The following is a 6,089-nucleotide window of genomic DNA, read 5'->3' as shown; positions in this document are numbered from 1 at the left end:
GCAAAACTTCACCAGACACGATGAGACTTTTCAACCGTGTTATCGGGCTGCGAAATCATTCAGGCAAGTTCACTTCACTTTCAAGAGCGATCAAGCACAGTGACATTCATTTCCGGCTTAAAAAACTCCTCATATTACTGAAAATACTGGAACCAGTAGTGCGATCGGTAGAAGACATTTAAAGAAGATTGTTTTATTCCGATCTTTTTTTCTTTTCTAAATTTTCGGTGACATCTGTTCACCTTCATCAGAGTTAGTGAAAGTTTGTTGGAGCTCGCGCTACCAATCCGTGCGTTAGTGCGACATTTTAATTTTGAATTAACGGCACATAAGCGCGAGGAAAAGCTTTGCGTTTGTTGATAGCATCGCTGTCCAAAGTGGAGTGCCACGACTCCAAGAAAAGTCTCTTGCTGTAATTGACTACACCACGCTCAAGGATCTACGGTCGAATCCCGAATGCCTCTTTTCCCTGTAATGCTTCATTAATATAGCTACTCTCGAATCTGGATGAAGGTAGGGACCAAAAAAATAGTGGTTCCCATTCCTCCTTTAGCCGCTCAGTAAAGCTTAGAAATACCACAAATCGTTCCCAGGTAATTTCTGAAAACACTTCTGTATGAAGTTGCTTCAACTTTTAAAGATTCGAGCGGGTGATTTACAAACGCTTTCTTTGAGTGATTCTATGTCACTTACAGATAAGTTTACATTAGTAGCTTGTGAGCGGTACCGAGAAAACTCAATTCGAAGCAAGGAAAGATAGAGCCCCATGTTAACGAAACAAGAAGAGTCACAAACTGACTCAACACCAAGAACCTACTTTATTATTTTTGCAGGCAAAACGTGCTTTAAATCTCATCAATAACATGGTCAAGATCCATTTGTCTTTTTTTCGATTCCTAAAATTGTCTCGGGACATTCCACTTCAGATGGGCCATCGCTAATTGAATTTTCATCATAGGCTTCGTCCGCTTCAAACCTACTGAAATCGTTCGATTTCAAACCATTGGGTCCATAATAAAGAGCATACAACACGCGATTCTTAATATCGTGATCATAATGTTCGAGTTCCAAAGATGTAAGATAATGGTGGTCCAAGCAAGCTTAGGTAAGTCACCCAGATAGCTTTCCCACGTCTATCCAAGTTTAAGCCTCAAATCGCTGCAAACACCTATCACAGTTGTCTTTACGGTAGCAAGGTCTACTTGCTCGCGGGCAATAATACCCAGGCATAACTAATCGATGATCAATGACATCAATTGGTAATCAATGAGTAATCGATGGGTAATCAGTTGATTAGTCATTGATTATTGGCGATGAACAATGAGTAATCGATGAGTAATCGAAGCCCAAAAATGTTGTGGCCTATCGATTACTCATCGATGACATCGATTACTCATTGATGTAATTGATTACCTATTGATGTTGTTGATTACTCATCGATGACCCATCGATTACTCATCATCTATCATACTGCACACAAAAGACACATTCCTTGCTTTCCTTGTACCATTTGTGATTTTTTTTTCTCTATGTTGGTCATATTTTGCTTTATAACTGGCATTCTTGTTGACGAAATAACGCCCTCACAAAAGGTCAAATAACCTTCCGGCATATCAAGACGTGAAGGGCTAAGCACAAATACAGATGATATTTCAATATTTCACTTTACCCAACTCTTTATTTAATAACAAAACAATTAAACAGGAAAACCAACCAGTCTGGAAATGAAACTAACAAGTACGAAGACAAGACGTGGTTATAGATTTTGGTGGGTGGTTGTTTGTCAGCAAAGTAAAACTGCTTCGGCTTAGGAAGACAGCCATCATAAGCACTTACATTACGCACCGGAACAGCTGCAAGCACGTTTACTTTCTGTACTTTTTTCACGCGTTACCATGATATTGTTAGATTGTTATAGCGTGTTATACAAGTTATACGCACTTTTTCAAGTTCCGGTTTACAACCACGAGACTATAGAGCAGTTTTCAATTGAGTGTCGTAAAACCAAAACCAAAGTAATTACTTTGGCCAATCACAAAGGACACAGATGATCCAATGAACCAATCAAAATGTGAAGCAAATACATGTAGTTGGCACGAAGCGCGGGAAAACGTGCGCGAGAAAGTCACGATTGGTTTTGTTTTTACTCCTTATTGGCCGAGAAAGTGGCGCGAAATTTTTAAATCAATCACTAAGAGTAGTGAACGCAAAACCAAAGCAAACGCAAATTACTTTCGACACTCAAGTGAAAACCGCTTTCGATGAGTAATCAATTCAATCAATGACTAATCGATGCAATCGATGACCAAACATTTTGTGGCCTATCGATTAGTCATCGATTACTCATTGATCATCGGCAATAATCAATGACTAATCAACTGATTACCCATCGATTACTCATTGATTACTCATTGATTTCATTGGTGTCATCGATTAGTTATGCCTGGTAATACGCGTCATCACTGTCCATCTTAAAACTGGAGTGTTCTATCTGGCCTGGATGATAAATAGCACAGCGGTTCACTTTCACTTGGTGGATAAGCTGGTCCAAATACGCAACATAGGAAAGTTGGAACACATGACCAGTAATGGAGGCGATCCGTTTGCGTTGTATTTGTTCGACTTCGTCCACAGTTAACTGACGTTTAGCTGTCGGTACCACTTGAAGCATATTTTTTTCTGTTTGAAAACAAACTTAAGATAACCTCAGCTTGAGTTGGAATAGTGAAATGGCAGGTTTGATGAAAGGTCTGCTTTTATTTTGGTGCTAGCCAATCAGCATTGGGTTACCCTAATCTGTCAATCGAGTAGACTATGTACCTAATCTGTCAATCAAGTAGACCTATCGTGTCGTGACGTCAAGACATTACTAAATGCATAAATTTAAAAGATTACCGCGCGCATTTTATTTTAATTTATTCCACCTTACCAAAGATTCCCGCGCATTTTAGTCATAAGCCACACCTCCATTATGACGTCATCTAAACATTTATTTATTTTTGCTGCCCACTTTTAGTGCATGGCTGCCCAAAAAAAGGAGTCTGTCATGCGCCTTTCTTTACTATTTCCGCGGACTCTTAAGTGAAGAAGGCGTGGTTAAATCGCTCTTTCGCTAATGGCTCTCAAAAATTGAAGTAAAATTTCCCCTCCCTCGACTCCCTTCGTTCTGTCTTTGTTGATTTGGGTTGGCGGGCTCTCCCTCACCTTTGCTGGGATAATACTTTAAGTTTTTCCATATTTTAAGTTTCTATCCTTGATTAAAAAATAAACGGTCACACCCGTGGCCAAATCTGCGAGATGGTAGTCTTGTCTATTTTAATCTTAATAAATATGGAACTTTCCGGGTTGGTAACCATTAAAAGATAATTTTCTTGCTCTGACTTTTCTACTCTTTCCGGTTTGAATATTATTAATGATATCTTCTTTAGTTAAGGAGGATGATTGACAACTTACAAGTTCCCCAGCTGAGTATTGTGGTCAAAAACTCCCATAGGCAATTCTTTTAACTGGTTATTTTTCATTTCTCTATAATAACAAATAATCGCAAAACGTCAACACAATGTTGAATGTAGACAAGGTTGGCAAGAAGGCTTACTCGTTAATGGCTACCACTGAACCCTTAAAAACACCAGATAGTTTGGGGGGGGGGGGGGAAGAAACTCGGCACTTTTCTTTGGAGACATAGCAGTGCCTGGAAACGGTGCGAGTGTATATCAATCAAGCCGTTGCTAAGAAAGATGTCAAACCAAAGTTTTGTTTTCTCAGAAAGATTAAAATATCAATGACTGCGTGCGCATGAAATGCAAATAGTGGCGGTGTTTGCGTTTAATGATTTACGCCGCTGATTTCTCACCTAATGTCTCACGTCACTGAAAATGTTTTGGCAGCGTGGAATAAATTTAACAACCAAAAAAATGGGAAATAATTTCAGAACCATTGGAGTTTTTTTGACTTAGTATAACTCACAAGCTCTACTTTTGCCAGACTGGACACCATCACTGTCTGTTGTTTTGATATCCGGCAAAAGGAGCAATCAAAATGCAAATAGCTATTGTGTTTTGTGCACGGCCAAGACCAAATTATGCAAACTAAACAATGAACTTTGTCAAGCTATTCACTACGCCCTTAGCAACCATTCGATAGCGGCTGCGCATTCTCGGTTGCCCGTCATCGCTATGTCCCCTTTTTGAGTCGCGTAACAAAGGAAGTTTCCCCCCCCCCCCCTGGCCGGACTAAAACAACAAGCAGTTATAACGGTTACCAATCTGGCAAAAGCAAGGCTTGCAAATAATAATAACTCCAATGATTCAGAAATGATTTACCATTTCCTGGTTGTTAAATGTCAATCGTTACAAATTTTTCCCTTGTTATTCCACGCCGCCAAAACATTCTCAGTGACGTGAAACATCAGGTTTGAAATTTGGCTGAAAATGCAAAAAGCATCTCAGCGGCGTAAACATCACTGGCAAAAACCGCCACTATTCGCATTCCACACGCATGCAGTCATTGATATTAAAATATTTCTGAGAAAAACAAAACTTTGGGTGAAGTCCTATTTAGCAACGGCTTCATTGACACAGACTTGCACCGTTTCCCCGCACCGCTATGCCGTCAAAGAAAAGTGCCGACTTTCTTACCCCTGTTTAAACCATAAGTCTGTTCATTGACTGCTAGAGCCGATTGTAAAGTCCTTGAAGGCTGTTCAGCTACTTTTAAATAATTTATAATTTTATACAAACGTTCAGAAGGAAAGCATTTTTAAATAACCTTTTAAAAAAGGGATAAAGTGTTCTCAGTATCGTTTTTGTAGGTTATGGTATATTCTTATTAATTGACTGTAACTTTCAAATTAAATTATATGAGAGCCACAAAATTTAAATTTACTCCTATACCCGACACCTTCTTTGACTCTGTCTCACTTTTATTTAAACGCAACCAAAACATATTTGATTAAGATTAATTCTTTCGCACTCGCGAGTACGGCTGCTATATGCTAATGAAATATTTAGGAAGAAAACTTTAACGGGTGCTATTGAAATCAACTGTTTGTCTCAGTTTGGAATATGAAAATTTACTAGGTGACCATTTAGTTGCAATCAGTCACGCCCATGGCTGGCTGATCGTGGATGCAATTATCATTTTAACTGGGTCTTCATTGTCACATTATATTTTTAATTGTAAAATAAAAGATAAAACTCTTCAATTTTTAATGCTCATGAACAGTCGCTAAAAAGGAAGCGGAAAAAGGAAAGGACTCTAAAATGCAGAAATTCATCTCAAATCTAATATCCATAAAGATATAGCGGTTGTTAATAAAAACCGCTATTTTACTCTTCTTGTAAGTTTGGAAGTTTTAGGGTTGATACCTTTGACTTTTCTACTCATCCCGGATAGAATATTATTAATGCTGCTCTTATGTTGTTAAGAAGGATAATTGCTAACTTACAAGTAGTTCAGCTGAGTATTGTGGTCAAAAACTCCTGTAGGCAATTCTTTTAACTGGTTATTGTTCATTTCTCTATAATAACAAATAATCGCAAAACATCAACACAATGTTGAATGTAGACAAGGTTGGCAAGAAGGCTTACTTGTTAATGGCTACCACTGAACCCTTAAAAACACCAGATAGTTTGTGGCCCCAACTTTTTCGTCTATTACCGTACTGAATACAATTAATGTCCTTCAATCGATAAAGAACAGGAATACAATCATAACTAGCTTGATTCATATTTCCAATCCATAGGTCTGTGCAGTGACTGCTAGAGCCCATTGTGAAAGTAAGACAAGGCTGGTTAGCTACTTTTTAATCATTTACAATTTTATACGTACGTCTGGAAGGAAAGTAGTTTAAAAATTAACCTTTTTAAAAAGGGATAAAGTGTTTTCGGTGTGTATTTTATGCGTTATGGTATATTCTTATAAACTTTAAACGTTTCATCAGTACGTATTGTTCTGCCATGTAATTTCAATTAAAATTATATAAGAGATACAGATTTTAATTTACTCCCATACCCGTCACCTTCTTTGACTCTGTCTAACTTTCATTAACATGCAGCTAGAACCATGATTATTTTGACTGAGTGACTGGG

The sequence above is a fragment of the Oculina patagonica genome, chromosome 4, assembly GCF_052425735.1.
Source record: "Oculina patagonica isolate OP01 chromosome 4, crgOcupat, whole genome shotgun sequence".
In the NCBI taxonomy this organism is placed as follows: domain Eukaryota; kingdom Metazoa; phylum Cnidaria; class Anthozoa; order Scleractinia; family Oculinidae; genus Oculina; species Oculina patagonica.
The sequence above is the reverse complement of the archived record's forward strand: the minus strand, read 5'-3'. Positions refer to the sequence as shown.